The 17522-nt window shown below is 38.5% G+C and overlaps 1 protein-coding gene across 18 annotated transcripts in view; it reads right to left on the reverse strand.

Annotated features, from left to right (window-relative positions):
- The window catches only part of ZBTB20 (zinc finger and BTB domain containing 20), a 797904-nt gene that overhangs the window by 236743 nt on the left and 543639 nt on the right, over positions 1-17522 (reverse strand). For 4 of the 18 annotated variants that reach the window (XM_060010666.1, XM_060010680.1, XM_060010677.1 and 1 more), the window contains one exon: positions 511-610. The exons of the other annotated variants lie outside the window; for them this stretch is intronic. The gene's annotated coding sequence lies outside the window, so the exon portion shown is untranslated. The remainder of the gene's footprint in view (positions 1-510; positions 611-17522) is intronic. 18 annotated transcript variants of the gene reach the window in all.

Here is a 17522-nt window from a genome sequence, read left to right on the forward strand (position 1 = left end):
TTGATTGAGGTTTGCTTAACTTGGGTGCTGGATTCCTGTATGTTCACATTATTCTTTATACTTTTATATGCTTGAAATATTTTACATTAAAAAATTGATAAGACAAAGACTACTGCTTTTCCTAACTAGAATTAATCAAGGTAAAAGAAAGCACTAGTGTCATCTTCTCCTCTTCACTGTCCCTGACACTAGGTCCAACTATTCCAGGAATCAATAAACACTTCACAGCCAAACATACTTACAAAGCGATCAAAAGCAAAACTTTCAATTCATTTCTTGACTATGTGTAGAATCTAGGCTTTCTTAAGTGAATGACCAGCAGTATGTATTGTTGATACGATGCTACTAATGCACAAAGATCATTCATCCATTTAGGTTTTTCAACTGATGAAGTATGGGATGCATTGCCAAGGATTTTTTTTGATGTGAATCAACAGGTGGTTTGGCATCAATATTGCTATTTGTTTCTGGGCTTCACCTCTGGTTTCAGAAAAGAAAAAGAGACGATACCTTTTCAATGTAGTATTTCAAGTCAACCATATGGAAAGCAAGGTTTTATTCCAGCCAATTCTCTTTCTCTCAAAACGTGGAGGAAAAGTGCCAGCCACTGCTACTCTCGCCACCAGCCATGGTACAGATGTTTGGAAAATGCAAAAATAGAGAAATGAAACAAAAAGAAAACCCTCAAAAATAAATTTTGCATAAGTGAAAAATAGAGTATATAATTATCGTAGCTGCAAAAAGGTAAATGCATTTTGTATTTTTTTCCCTTGTGTTAAGCTGAAAGAGCCCAAACAAACAAAAACATTGATGTTTTAACTTAATATTTTGTTGAAACTGACGATTACGGAGACCAACTCAAACGTGGCTAAAAGTGGGAATAAAAAACAGATTTCTTTTAATCTGATAAAAGATTTTTTATATCCAAAAATGTTAGAATATTACCTACTTAAATGAATATTTATTAAAGGAATAATTATAGACCCATTTAAAATACATGTTTTCAGGTGCCAAAATGGGAATGGAGAAGTGTTTCTTTGAAATCTTGTAGGGGAAAAGAAATAATTGAAATTATAATAGTTCCTTATACAACTCAGATAAAATACAGCTTGGAAAGAAATGTCTCCATACTGTTCAAATGTATGTCCCTGAATTGGCTTAGCCAATTTGTAGACCTGGTTTTTCCAAAAGCAAATGTCCTATTAGATTTAAGCACATCGATGTAAATTACTCTTTGTTTAAAAGAAAGTTTTAAAAAAATAATGTAATTTCTGAGAGAATATTGCCTGAATTGGAAGTTAGACCTCGATTTAGGCCTAGCTCTGCCACAATTTTGTTTTGTACCTTTGTTCCTGTTATAACTGAGATGTTTGGGTCTCAGTGTCCACATCTGTAAAGTGGGAGTGTGACACAAAGACAGAGTCCTCTCATCAAGCTCCTTTCCAGCCCCACCATTCTATGAATCTAATGAAATTACTCCAGCATGAGAGTTTTTCTTTACTTCCTTCCTTTCTTAAAATAGACAATCAAATAAGTAAATATATATTAAAAGCACATACACTAATCATCTATCCCTCTGAATAGGAAGAGAGAACATTGTTTTTTGTTGCCATTATCTATTCCCTAACGTGTATTTAAAAAGAGAGTTCCCATAAAAAAGACTTTTATTTTTTCCTGAATCAAAAATAGCATATCATTTCTTTGCCATTTACATTCTATTAAGAAAGAAAACAGAAAATCATTATAGAAATTATATTAGGAACTTTAAGAAGGAAGAAAAAAGTCACTAAAATTCCATTTAAAATTCAAATGGTTCATTTACGTGCTTTCTTTGACAGAAGATATCACTGCCACCTCAAACTCCCTTCACTTCCTTTTCCAGAGGCAATATCCTTAACTGTGCAAACCAGGACCCTCGTCACACACCTTTCCCACCTGTCTTCTGAGGTAACAAAGCTGCGGTATAGATTACAGCCTGAGATACTTGGGATGGGAGTAAAACATTTCATCTGGGAGACAGTACTGTGATACATTTGCCAAATCTAGAAGAAAGTTAAGCCCCATCACTACTTTGGCAAGAAATTTCAGTTCTCATGGCTGAACAATGATCATCATTTTTACACAAGACTTTTAAAAATGAAAGCACCTGGGGCGCCAGAAAGAAAATAAGTCTGAGAATGCAAGTTTTTCTGTCAATATTTAAACCAGATAAGACACTATCAATGCACCCTTAACCAAGGGTCTGAAAAGAATTCAGGGCACCTGACACCTTGGTGAATAAGAGAAGCTCAGCTTTATGAAAAGGCCAAAGTCTTTGGGGGCGAAAGCTCCATTGTTCCAAGTGCTGATCCGCCTAAGACACCAGCAGAGGCAGAATGCTTGGAGGCAATAGGCAAGGCTCCTGTTACGGGCTCCAGCTCTGGTGTATACGCTGATAAGCCTGGGACCCACCAGACGCACACTCAGGAAACACCAAGGGTGGGTCCCCCTGGGAGCGGAGGGCTCCTCAAACAGGAAGGCGAGAGTCTGAAGTTGCACAGTGTATGAGCACTCCCTACTGGCTGCTGAGGTTGGAGATGAACTGGTGGTTTCTGAGAAAGGGCTGTCCCAGGTTTCTGTGAGGAGGCTGATGGACGTGCCTCATTTTCTAGGGGATAAGGGCGTGGCTCTGATTAGGTTTAGATTGCTCCAGATATCATGCTGAATGAGGAGGAGGCGAGGAAAGGCTATGGATAGGAGGAAATCCAAGAACTGGCAAAAACTGTGTAAAACTGGTATATAATTTTCATTAACTCTTCCAGGTACAGTATTCCGCCCTTATCTGAGGGGGAGAGATTCCAAGAACCCCAGTGGGTGCCTGAGACTACGGATAGTGCCAAACCCCATATACACTATATTTTTTGCTATACATACATACCTATGATAAGCCAGACACAGTAAGAGATTAACAACTAATAATAAAATAGAACAAATATAACAATATACTGTAATAAAAGTTATGTGACTGTGGTCTCTCTGTCTCAAAATCTTTTTGTACAAATTTAATGACTTTTCCATCTTAACTGAGCACTCATCATGCACTGTGGCCACAGCTATTGCAGTTTGATGTGCGACAGCAAAACTAGCATGAATTTCTTTTTCCTTCTTCACAATTTCATGGATGGAAGATTTGTTCTTACCAGAGATCTTAGCAACCTCAGCATATGATTTTTTTTCATAAGTTGAGAACTTTCACCTTTTCAATTAAAGGAAACACTTTACAGCTTCTCTTTGGCATATCTGATTTGCCAGCATCACTGCTCTTGTGCTCTGGGGCCATTACTAAGTAAAATAGGGTGACTTGAACACAAGCAATGCCGACTCAGTGGAGCTGATAACTGAGCCTCCTACTAAGTGACTAACTGACTCCTACTAAGTGACTATGCAGTAGGATACACTGGACAAAGGGATGATTCACATCCCAGGTGGAACAGTGTGAGAGTTCATCATGCTACTCAGAACGGTGCACAATTTAAAACGAATGAACTGTTTATTTCTGAAATTTTCCATTTACTATTTTCATATTGCAGTTGACTGTGGGTAACTGAAACCAGGGAAGGTGAAACCGTGAATAAGGGGGGGTTTCTGTATTAACATTTTATAAAGTATATACAGACCTGTGTATGCACATGTGTGTGTTTGGGGTGAAGAGGGTGCGGGAGTAAATGAATTTCTATGTGGCTCATTTTATCCTAGCAACAGGAATCCTTGGGACAGTCCAATGTGCTTATACTATTTATGTTTTACCAGAAAAATTCCACCCATAAACTTGATGAAACTGCCTGGTGTGTTCACTATACCGCTGCACCTAAGCCCTAGACCGGTGGGCCCAAGCCTGGGGCAACAATATGCTATGTCCCCAATGCTCTGCTCTGTTTGGGTTCTTCTGTATAATAAGATGAAGGTCAAAATGGCAGCCTGCTAAAAGCAGAAGCATTTCAGTTGCAGGAATAACTTGCTTGTCATCAATTTATTAATGCAATAGTCAAACATTTCTTTGACATGTACAGTATCAACTAACTTCAACAGATAAAGGGTCTAGAACAGGAAGATGCTGCAGATGCTTTAGCTCAGAGGAAGGCTTAGCAGAGCCAAAACGTCAGCAGGGCCTGTTTGTTCCATACTTTCCACCGGGCTCTGTGAAAGAAATGTTAGATTACTGCAATGACAAGTTTGTGACAAGCAAGTCATTTGTGCAACTGGTGCGCTCCTGTTTTTATCTGTTTACTATTCAGACTTGTGAATGCCATTTCAAGCACTTACAGGATTTCTGGCTCCCATTAAGGGGAAATGGTTTCTCCATGTTTAGAATTTTCTGCCTCAAAGAGAATTACTAAGCAATTATTTATCCCTGTGGTCACAGTGTCACACAAAAGCACTCTTGTGTTGTTTAGTCAGACTGAATCATGAAATGGAGTCCTGGGGACTGGATAGCTTGGAGCATCAGAAATTTCTCATCTAGTTTATTGGAATGACTACAAAGTAAGTCTGTAAGAGTCAATAAAATTGTGGCCAGCTTGAAATACCTTGCTCTTTTGCTCTGGAATCATATATCAAGGCCATATGTTTTAAGGCACATAAACTCACTTCTAATGAGTAGATCCTGAGAAGCCAAGGCCTATGTCACAGACACGGATGTGATCTAACATACGATAGTTTTGGTGAGAAGGACTGCTTTAACTGTTGAGAAGGGGATTTACATGGCCTTCTCCCTGTGTTCTGTGGGTAATTAAAGGCCCATGCAGAAAACATTTTAGGTGTGTGGTAAAAGGTAATATCATAATCTAAAATTAACACTTGGGATCATCCTTCCTAGGCTGACTTTTGCATAGCAAATGGCAGATTTTGTATCAAGAATTCAAGACTGTCTCATGGGATTCTTCACCTGAGATTGCTGAGTAAATTTTCATGAGTCATTTTAACCTCCTGGGAGGAGGGTACAAAATAATAATACCTGTTCCTTGTTTACCTGACATGAATGGTCTCAGGATCAATGTTATAAAACATGAAGAATGCCTTCAGAACTCACGAACAATATTTCCTAAAAGTCATGTATTCTTTTTATGATTTGAAATTTTTGTCCATTGTTGGTACTGGATTTATAAATGATTCTAGGTATATCTCTTAAAGAGGTATACCTCTTAAAGAACATGGAAAACTTCATGTTTTCCATGTTTTGGAAGTTTTGAAGCAGGGAGACAGATGCTCACAATATCTAGGGAAGCAAGTCAAAGCTGGATCAGAGGCTGGAATGTTAAGAACCAGCCAGAAAGTGATGATGTAAAATGAGGCAGAGCTTGGTATGGTGACTAGAGAATGTTACAGAAATGTATATTTGTCCCTGCTGAATAAAAATTTTATTGTTAGTAATCATTTGCCAGATACTACATGCATTACACAATTTACATGTCTAACATAATCTTTATAACAGCTCTATGGTGTGCGTATTATCAATTTTTTTTCACCTGTGGAGACTAAAACTTATAGAAATTTAAATACTTTACCATAAATCTGTAAGTAGCAAAGGTTTGAAACTATTTTCCCTTAATCTAAAGCCCTGATACTCTTAACCACTGAAGAACTGAAGTCACTTCCACTGCCTTCAGAAGACTTTTCTCTCTAGTTTACTGGGAAACATTTTAATCTGAAAATGTAGATATTTGAGAATTTGATACAAAAGGCCTGGTGAAAATATTCTGGCTCTAGCTGTGTTGCCATCCTTCTTAGGCCTCTGGGAAAGCTGAGCTTCATCAAGATGTCGTTCCTTTTGCCTCGGCCTGACCTATTCCGGCTTTAATACACTGGGGAAGAGGTGAAAGGGATTCTAACCTAATCATGTATCTTTGTGCCGTGAATGCAGGGTGTTTGGCTGCCTCTCCCTGTGTCCATGCCGACTCCTTTCTCTCTCTTCATGTGTATAGCCTTTAGTTCACCCTACTCTTTGCTCCTATGTTACCTCCAGGGAGCCTTCTTTTGTCACTTGTCTGCTATTGTTTTTAGATGGGGGAAGGGGCAGACATCTTTCTTACCATGACAAGGATTACTGAAACAGTCTAAACTTCAAACTTTGCACAGAATGTATCCTTTGTTCAGTCTTCTGCTTTGTTTCTCTTTAATGATAGCTTTGCCACAGGTTCTTCCTATGTAACTCAGAGCTATGCAAATCAAACTGGTAAGCAAGATGTTGCAGCTGTTCTGTCTTAAAATGATAGGTGTCCAAGAGGTGGAGGCCTGAGTGAGGCATGTCTTCTGAATATTACATGTCTAATGGCTGCTTTCCTTGCATGAGTAGCAAAAAATGAGCTCAGTGAGATTCCTGGGTCTCTTTTTAGTGTGTGCTCAGGGTGGATCCCAAGAGGTTTTAGCTTACACAAACTTTTTGTTTCATGATATTTCTAATTTAAAAAAAAAAAATTTACTTCTAGGGGTTTCCCCAAGCATAAGATTCTTACTTAAAAGTTACTCAAAAAGACACCATGCATCATGCAGAATCATAAAATCACAGGACAGTGTGTAAAGGACCCTAAAACCCCGTGGTCTGAGTCTCGATCTGGTGTCTGAGTTTGCTCGCTGCAGTCATTCAGCCTCTGCTGCACACCGCCAGGGGAATGTTGCTTTCAACCTCACAGACAACCCAGTCCTGCTCTAGGACACTTCTGTTTGTACAAAATGTTCTTCCTTATATTAAACCTTAACGTGTCTTTCTAAAATTCCCCATCATGGTTTCTCGTTCTTTTTTACCACACTTTTCAATCCTGAGAGCTTCAGGGAATTAATAGTTTAATGGCTCATTTAGTGACAATTCTTATGCATTTCATACACCAACAAGGGGTTTAGATTGTCTTGCCTTGACCCTCTTCCCTCACCACACATAAGTTAAATTCCCATTCTACCCCTCTGACAACCCTGGGAAGAACGAAAGTCAGTAAGTCTACCCAGTTTTTTCATTTCCATTTGGATGTAGATAACATGTGTGACAAAGCATTCTTAATCTCTTCGATTTTCTGTCCAACTCTGTGGAAGTTTTGCTAGACAACCTCAGGCAGACTTGACAGCTATAGCTATTCATAGGGTGACCACACAGTTTACTGTCCAAATGGGGACACTTTTTGAGGGTGAAAGGACCCTATAAATAATTATACCAAGACCACAGGCAAAACCCAGAAATGTCCCAGGCAAATCTGTACAATACTTTTCATCTACCTTTACTCCAACACCCATCTCTTCGCACCTTAGTTCTCTGTTTCCAAGTCTGCTTCTCCCAACAGTCTGTGAGCACTCTTTAGTGATGGACACATTTATCTGTGTACCTCTAGTTCCTAGAAGAGTACTTCGCAAGTAGGAAGAGCTTGGTGTATATATATTTTTAAATGAGGATATACTTTTTCCTACTTGTTTACTGTGGACTTCTCCCCTTATTTTTATAAGCAAATTCCACCAACACATGTTGGCTTCATATTTTTGGAGATGAAGCAAAAATACTTAGTGTCATAGGAGGGGAATGATTTAAGTTTAATAGAAATGGGTTTGACTTTGAATATTGAGAGCAACAGGCAGAGTGAAATGTGCTAACTTTTCCACTAAAAGTCTACTCTACCTCTTTACAGAACACTGAAAATATGTTCTAATCTCTTTGTTCACAAGTAATTTTTTTCAGCAGCTGTACCCACAATTCCAAGTTTGTAGTAAATAAATTATTATAGGCAATGATGGTAATATAGTGTGACGGTTACATATATGTGATCTTATGGAACAAAGGGTAACATAGTGTGATTCCTGAGAATTCTCCACTAAAACATTGGTGGCACTTCTGTTGCTTTCACCTTGGCCAACCACATTTAGCAGTCCTGGTGGCTTTTAGTAGTGTTTGCTTCTGAATAACAGTGGTTTTTAAAAAGACAGAGAAGAAGAAAGTCCTGAAAAATGAGAATCACCTAGAGAAGTCATTGCTTCCCTTCACCCTGACACATTTAAACCATTCCATAAAGATGAGTCTATACTGTTTAGGTTAAAGAGCTTCAGAGAAGACAAACCCAGAACTTCCCTTTCAGTGTTTAGAAGCCTCACTATCAAGAGCTTACCTCATTATCAAACCTAAAGATTTTCTGTTGCAGTGTAAGCCTATTTCATCACTATGGGGTCTCAGTGAAGAAAAGGAAGTCTCATTTCTTACTTCCCATAACTTGCTTAAAAATCAATCTTAGCTCACTATCTCAATCTTTTTTTTTTCTGTTAGGATGAAAAAATTCAATGGTTTGACTTTTCCTTAAAGACTTTTTTTTCAGAATTTTATTTTATCTTTTAAAATTAATTTTTATTGTAGTATAGTTGATTTATATATTTTTTTAACATCTTTATTGAAGTATAATTGCTTTACAATGTTGTGTTAGTTTCTGCTGTACAGCAAAGTGAATCAGTTATACATATACATATATCCACACTTTCTTAGATTCTTTTCCCATATAGGTCATCACAGAGTATTGAGTTCCCCGTACTTGTATACAGTAGTTCCTTATTAATTATCTATTTTATATATAGTAGTGTGTATATGTGAATCCAAATCTCCCAATTTATCCCTCCCCCCTGCTTTCCCCCTTGGTAACCATAAGTTTGTTTTCTACATCTGTGACTCTATTTCTGTTCTATAAATAAGTTCATTTGTACCATTTTTGTTAGATACCACATATAAGCAATATCATATGATATTTGTCTTTCTCTGTCTGACTTCATTCATATGACCGTCTCTAGGTCCATCCATGTTGTTGCAAATGGCATTATTTCATTCTTTTTTATGGCTGAGTAATAGTCCATTGTATATATGTACCACATCTTTATCCATTCATCCATTGATGGACATTTAGGTTGCTTCCATGTCTTTGAATTTAAATTTTACTGGGATGGAGTTTAATAACTCTTTCTCTCCAGAATGTTCATATCCAATTTCAGCTGAATATCAAACAAGCATGATTAAATGTCTGATCCATGCTCAGAGGAAATGGTAGAGATATCTATATTCTTCATGCTTCTTATACAGTCCACTATTACAGCTATGTTTAAATTTCAGTTTTACATTTCACACTCCTGATTTACTTTCTATGCTCTACTTCTAGATGCTATTTTGCCCACAAAGCTAGCCATTCCTTATTTTCAATCCATCAGTGACATTTACAAAACAATCATGGATAATGGAAAATATAAGACTTGTAAGAAGATTAAAAGAAACAAAGTTATAAGCCTTCCCTTACATATGGCAAACTTATAGAGAAAGAAGACAACCTCATAGAAAAGAAGCAACGGGGATATGCATATTCAGGTATGTGGTGTTAGTTTAGCAGCTATTAAGATGTGCAAGCTAACATGGCTATATGAACTCAGATATAAACGATGAGAGAGTAGTGAGACAAGTTGCCACTTGTGAGGTTTATTTTCCTTCCTGAGAATATTAACATTAACTTCTATTTAACAACATTCTGTTGATTTTCTGTTTTAGGGAGTGTTCATTTTAAATTTGTCCTTTTTCTGAAGTGGTTGGTTATACCTATGTCTCAAATTGCTGCTATTTGGACACTGTGCATAAAAGCACTGTACTTTGAAAGCATGCATTCCCTGTCCTCAACATATAAAACAGTGATTTACAACTAACTGTTTAGAATCTCTGGTGCCCTGTTGTTCATGTGATTTGCATCACTTTTCCTTGACTACACCTTCTTAAAATATAATTTTTATATTAAAATGCATTTTGTTTTGAGATTTTTGAAATGCTGTCACCAATAATTTAGAATACACTGGGTTTGTTAATATTGGAAAACGTGTCTAGTTAATCAAGGTAATCAAAAACCAGAATCCAGAATGGCATATCATTTCTCCATTTCTCCATATTGACTCCTGAGAATTCTGAAGTGCTTGGCACCAAATAAACAGGTTAGAAATTGTTTTTGTTTGCTTATTTGTTTTTTGTCATTTGAGACAAAATCGAAAGCTTTGTTATTTATGTGGAGTTAGATTATAATTCTAGCTTTGCCTTAGTTCACCAGAGCTCTCATTGGACCAAGAAAGAAGACAAGGTATTATACAGCATGGCATTGTGCTGGTTAATACCTAGAGTCCTGGTATTGTCAAAGGATTGCCAAATAAGTTTTACCAGGGCTTTCCTGGGATATTTTATTTCACATAGGTTAGATTTCCATGATTATAACTTGTAGATAGCAGTATTAAAATGGTTGTAAATGGTGCAGTTTCCCAAATAGTGACTTTCATTTTGGCAGAGAAGAGACAGTGAAGGTAAATATAAAAGTATCATCACCCGCAAACCAGAAAGGTGAGCTAGAGCAAAACTGTACCTTTCTTGGGTGATCAGCCACAGAGCACCATTTTTTAAAATTGAAGTATAATTGATTTACAATGTTGTATTAGTTTCTGGTATACAGCAAAGTGATTCAGTTAAGAGTATATATATATATATATATATATATATATATATTTATTTATTTATTTATTTATTTATTTATTTATTTATTCTTTTTCATATTCTTTCCCATGGTGGTTTATTACAGCATATTGAATATAGTTCCCTGTGCTATACAGCAGGACCTTGTTATTTATCTATTTTATATATAAAAGTTTGTATCTGCTAATCTCAAATTCCTAAATTATCCCTCCCCTACCCCCTTTCCCCTTTGGTAACCATAAGTTTGTTTTGTATGTCACAGAGCACCATTTATATAAGAATTTGAATTTCTATACTGACCTTATTTTCAAATTGCATTGAATATAAATATAATAATGCTGTTAATAAGCAGTTCATTTACTAAAATTATAGAGAAATTTTCTCCAAAATAGATTACTTAGTCCAATCTATTACATTGTCTAATCTATTCTCTATTTTGCCCCATATATTGTTTTACAGAATTTTATTCTATAAAAATCTATATCATATAGTTTCTAAACAGCATAATCTATTCTTTGTTTTTTTTAATAAATTTATTTATTTTATTTTATTTATTTTTGGCTGCGTTGCATCTTCCTTGCTGCACACGGGCTTTATCTAGTTGTGGCAAATGGGGCCTACTCTTTGCTACAGTGCACTGGCTTCTCATTGCGGTGACTTCTCTTGTTGCAGAGCATGGACTCTAGGCACGTGGGCTCAGTAGTTGTGGTGCACAGGCTTAGCTGCTCCGCGGTATGTGGGATCTTCCTGGACCAGGGCTCGAACCCAAGTCCCCTGCACTGGCAGGCAGATTCTTAACCACTGAGCCACCAGGGAAGCCCAGTATAATCTATTCTTATACCCAATCTGTTCCACTCCCAACATACAATTCTAAGCGACTCACATACATAATGCCACATTCATTATTTTGGGGCACATAAATGGTCTCTGGGTCCATGACTGCTAGTTAAGCAGGTAGCTTCCAAGCCACTATTACATGAGTAGAAACTGAAAACTATATACTTTATAATTATTGGATAAAAGAAGACGTTCACTATGGAGGAGCATATAGTTATTTCAAAAGCAGTGGCTTCAAAAGCAACAGCCCCGGAGGAGGAGCTTCAAGATGGCGCAAGAGTAAGACGCGGAGATCACCTTCCTCTTCACAAATACATCAGAAATACATCTACATGTGGAACAGCTCCTACAGAACACCTACTGAATGCTGGCAGAAGACCTCAGACTTCCCAAAAGGCAAGAAACTCCCCACGTACCTGGGTAGGGCAAAAGAAAAAAGAAAAAAACAGAGACAAAAGAATAGGGACGGGACCTGCACCAGTGGGAGGGAGCTGTGAAGGAGGAAAGGTTTCCACACACTAGGAAACTCCTTTGTGGGCGGAGACTGCGGGTGGTGGAGGGGGGAAGCTTCGGAGTCCCGGAGGAGAACGCAGCAACAGGGGTGCGGAGGGCAAAGTGGAGAGATTCCAGCACAGAGGATCGGTGTCACAGCACTCACCAGCCCGAGAGGCTTGTCTGCTCACCTGTCGGGGCGGGTGGGGGCTGGGAGCTGAGGCTTGGGCTTCGGTCGGACCCCAGGGAGAGGACCTGGGTTGGCGGCGTGAACACAGCCTGAAGTGGGCTAGTGCGCCACGGCTAGACAGGAGGGAGTCCGGGAAAATGTCTGGAGCTGCTGAAGAGGCAAGAGACTTTTTCTTCCCTCTTTGTTTCCTGGTGCACGAGGACAGGGGATTAAGAGCGCTGCTTAAAGGAGCTCCAGAGACGGGCGCGAGCCGCGGCTATCAGCGCGGACCCCAGAGACTGGCATGAGACACCAAGGCTGCTGCTGCCGCCACTAAGAAGCCTGTATGTGAGCACAGGTCACTATCCATACCACCCCTCCCGGGAGCCTGTGCAGCCCGCCATGCTGGCCTCTGCCACCGCAGGCTTGCCCCGCACTCTGTGCCCCCCCTCTCCCCTGGCCTCAGTGAGCCAGAGCCCCCGAATCAGCGGCTCCTTTAACTCCGTTCTGTCTGAGCGACGAACAGATGCCCTCAGGTGACCTACACGCAGAGGCGGGTTCAAATCCAAAGCTGAACCCCGGGAGCTGTGCGAACAAAGAAGAGAAAGGGAAATCTCTCCCAGCAGCCTCAGGAGCAGCGGATTAAATCACCACAATCAACCTGATGTACCCTGTGTCTGTGGAATACATGAATAGACAACGAATCATCCCAAATTGAGGAGGTGGACTTTGGGAACAAAGATATATATTTTTTCCCCCTTTTTCTCTTTTTGTGAGCGTGTATGGGTATGCTTCTGTGTGTGATTTTGTCTGTATAGCTTTGCTTTTACCATTTGTCCTAGGGTTCTGTCCGTTTATTTTTTACTTTTTAAAATTTTTTTCTTAATAATTACATTTTATTTTAATAAATTTATTTTATTTTATTTTACTTCATTTCATTTTATCTTCTTTCTTTCTTTCTATTTTTTCTCCCTTTTATTCTGAGCCGTGTGGATGAAAGTTTCTTGGTGCTCCAGCCAGAAGTCAGGCCTGTGCATCTGAGGTGGGAGAGCCAACTTCAGGACACTGGTCCACAAGAGACCTCCCAGCTCCACGTAATACCAAATGACAAAAATCTCTCAGAGATCTCCATCTCAATGCCAAGACCCAGCTCCACTCAGTGACCAGCATGCTACAGTGCTGGACACCCTATGCCAAACAACTAGCAAGACACGAACACACTCCATCCATTAACACAGAGGCTGACTAAAATCATAATAAGGCCATAGACACCCCAAAACACACCACCAGACATGGACCTGCCCACCAGAAAGACAAGATCCAGCCTCATGCACCAGAACACAGGCACTAGTCCCCTCCACCAGGAAGCCTACACAACCCACTGAACCAATCTTAGCCACTGGGGACAGACCCTGAAAACAATGGGAACTACGAACATGCAGCCTGTGAAAAGGAGACCCCAAACACAGTAGGTTAAGCAAAATGAGAAGACAGAAAAACACACAGCAGATGGATGAAGGAGTGAGGTGAAAACCCACCAGACCTAACAAATAAAGAGGAAATAGGCAGTCTACCTGAAAAAGAATTCAGAATAATGATAGTAAAGATGATTCCAAATCTTGGAAATAGAATAGAGAAAATACAAGAAATGTTTAACAAGGACCTAGAAGAACTAAAGAGCAAACAAACAATGATGAACAACACAATAAATGAAATTAAAAATTCTGTAGAAGGGATCAATAGCAGAATAACTGAGTCAGAAGAACGGATAAGTGACCTGGCAGGTAAAATAGTGGAAAAAACCACTGCAGAGCAGAATAAAGAAAAAAGAATGAAAAGAACTGAGGACAGTCTCAGAGACCTCTGGGACAACATTAAACGCACCGACATTCGAATTATGGGGGGCCCAGAAGAAGAAGAGAAAAAGAAAGGGACTGAGAAAATATTTGAAGAGATTATAGTTGAAAACTTCCCTAATATGGGAAAGGAAATAGTTAATCAAGTCCAGGAAGCACAGAGAGTCCCATACAGGATGAATGCAAGGAGAAACACGCCAAGACACATATTAATCAAACTATCGAAAATTAAATACAAATAAAAAATACTAAAAGCAGCAAGGGAAAAACAACAAATAAAACACAAGGAAAGGGCTTCCCTGGTGGCGCAGTGGTTGGGAGTCTGTCTGCCGATGCAGGGGACGCACGTTCGTGCCCTGGTCCGGGAAGATCCCACATGCCATGGAGCGGCTAAGCCTGTGAGCCATGGCCACTGAGCCTGCGCGTCCAGAGGCTGTGCTCCACAATGGGAGAGGCCACAACAGTGAGAAACCCGCGTACTGCAAAAAAAAAAAAAAACACAAGGAAATCCCCATAAGGTTAACAGCTGATCTTTCAGCAGAAACTCTGCAAGCCAGAAGGGAGTGGCAGGACATATTTAAAGTGATGAAGGAGAAAATCCTACAAGCAAGATTACTCTACCCAGCAAGGATCTCATTCAGATTTGATGGAGAAATTAAAACCTTTATAGACAAGCAAAAGCTAAGAGAATGCAGCACCAGCAAACCAGGTTTACAACAAATGCTAAAGGAACTTCTCTAGGCAGGAAACACAAGAGAAGGAAAAGACCTGCAATAACAAACCCAAAACAATTAAGAAAATGGGAATAGGAACATGAATATCGATAACTACCTTAAATGTAAATGGATTAAATGCTCCAACCAAAAGACACAGACTGGCTGAATGGATACAAAAACAAGACCTGTATATATGCTGCCTACAAGAGACCCACTTCAGACCTAGGGACACATAGAGACTGAAAGTGAGGGGATGGAAAAAGATATTCCATGCAACTGGAAATCAAAAGAAAGCTGGAGTAGCAAAACTCATAACAGAAAAAGTAGATTTTAAAATAAAGACTATTACAAGAGACAAAGAAGGACACTACATGATGATCAAGGCATCAATCCAAGAAGAAAATATAACAATTGTAAATATTTATGCACCCAACATAGGAGCACCTCATTACATAAGGCAAATGCTAACAGCCATAAAAGGGGACATCAACAGTAACACAATCATAGTAGGGGACTTTAACACCCCACGTTCACCAATGGGCAGATCATCCAAAATGAAAATAAATAAGGAAACACAAGCTTTAAATGATACATTAAACAAGATGGACTTAATTGATATTTATAGGAAATTCTATCCAAAAACAACAGAATACATTTTCTTCTCAAGTGCTCATGGAACATTCTCCAGGATAGATCATATCTTGGGTCACAAATTAAGCCTTGGTAAATTTAAGAAAATTGAAATCGTATCAAATATCTTTTCCGACCACAATGCTATGAGACGAGATATGAAATACAAGCAGATGGAGGCTAAACAATACACTACTTAATAACCAAGAGATCACTGAAGAAATCAAAGGGGAAATCGAAAAATAACTAGAAACAAATGACAATGAAAACATGACAACCCAAAACCTATGGGATGCAGCAAAAGCAGTTCTAAGAGGGAAGTTTATAGTAATACAATCCTACCTTAAGAAACAAGCAACATCTCAAGTAAACAACCTAACCTTACATCTAAACCAATTAGAGAAAGAAGAACAAAAATCCCCCAAAGTTAGCAGAAGGAAAGAAATCATAAAGATCAGATCACAAATAAATGAAAAAGAAATGAAGGAAATGATAGCAAAGATCAATAAAACTAAAAGCTGGTTCTTTGAGAAGATAAAATTGATAAACCATTAGCCAGACTCATCACGAAAATAAGGGAGAAGACTCAAATCAATAGAATTAGAAATGAAAAAAGAGAAGTAACAACTGACACTGGAGAAATACAAATGATCATGATAGATTACTACAAGCAACTCTATGCCAATAAAATGGACAACCTGGAAGAAATGGACAAATTCTTAGAAATGCACAACCTTCTGAGACTGAAGCAGGAAGAAACAGAAAATATGAACAGACCAATCACAAGCACTGAAATTGATATTAAAAATCTTCCAACAGACAAAAGCCCAGGACCAGATGACTTCCCAGGCGAATTCTATCAAATATTTAGGGAAGAGCTAACACGTATCCTTCTCAAACTCTTCCAAAATATAGCAGAGGGAGGAACACTCCCAAACTCATTCTACGAGGCAACCATCACCGTGACACCAAAATGAGACAAAGATGTCACAAAGAAAGAAAACTACAGGCCAATATCATTGATGAACATAGATGCAAAAATCTGCAACAAAATACTAGCAAACAGAATCCAACAGCACATTAAAAGTATCATACACCATGATCAAGTGGGGTTTACCCCAGGAATGCAAGGATTCTTCAGTATACACAAATCAATCAATGTGATACACCATATTAACAAATTGAAGGAGAAAAACCATATGATCATCTCAATAGATGCAGAAAAAGCTTTCGACAAAATTCTATACTGATTTATGATAAAAACCCTTCAGAAACTAGGCATAGAGGGAACTTTCCTCAACATAATAAAGGCCATATATGACAAACTCACAGCCAACATTGTTATTAATGGTAAAAAAATGAAACCATTTCCTCTGAGATCAGGAACAAGACAAGGTTGCCCACTCTCACCACTATTACTGAACAAAGTTTTGGAAGTTTTAGTCACAGCCATCAGAGAAGCAAATGAAATAAAAGGAATCCAAATCGGAAGAGAAGAAGTAAAGCTGCCACTCTTTGCAGATGACATGATACTATACATAGAGAGTCCTAAGGATGCTACCAGAAAACTACTAGAGCTAATCAATAAATTTGGTAAAGTAGCAGGATACAAATTTAATGCACAGAAATCTCTAGCATTCCTATACACTAATGATGAAAAACCTGAAAGTGAAATTAAGAAAACACTCCCATTTACCACTGCAACAAAAAGAATAAAATATCTAGGAATAAACCTACCTAAGGAGACAAAAGACCCTTATGCAGAAAATTATAAGACACTGATGAAAGAAATTAAAGATGATACAAATAGATGGAGAGATATACCATGTTCTTGGATTGGAAGAATCAACATTGTGAAAATGACTCTACTACCCAAAGCTATCTACAGGTTCAATGCAATCTGTATCAAACTACCACTGGCATTTTTTACAGAACTAGAACAAAAAATTTCACAATTTGTGTGGAAATGCAGAAGACCCCGAATAGCCAAAGCAAGCTCAAGAAAGAAAAATGGAGCTGGAGGAATCAGCCTCCCGGACTTCAGACTATACTACAAAGCTACAGTAATGAAGACACTATGGTACTGGTACAAAAACAGAAATATAGATCATTGGAACAGGATAGAAAGCCCAGAGATAAACCCATGCACATATGGTCACCTTATCTTTGATAAAGGAGGCAAAAATATACAGTGGAGAAAAGACAGCCTCTTCAATAAGTGGTGCTGGGAAAACTGGACAGCTACATGTAAAAGAATGAAATTAGAACACTCTCTAACACCATACACAAAAATAAACTCAAAATGCATTAAAGACCTAAATGGAAGGCCAGACACT

Source organism: Delphinus delphis, chromosome 4 (assembly GCF_949987515.2).
Source record: "Delphinus delphis chromosome 4, mDelDel1.2, whole genome shotgun sequence".
In the NCBI taxonomy this organism is placed as follows: domain Eukaryota; kingdom Metazoa; phylum Chordata; class Mammalia; order Artiodactyla; family Delphinidae; genus Delphinus; species Delphinus delphis.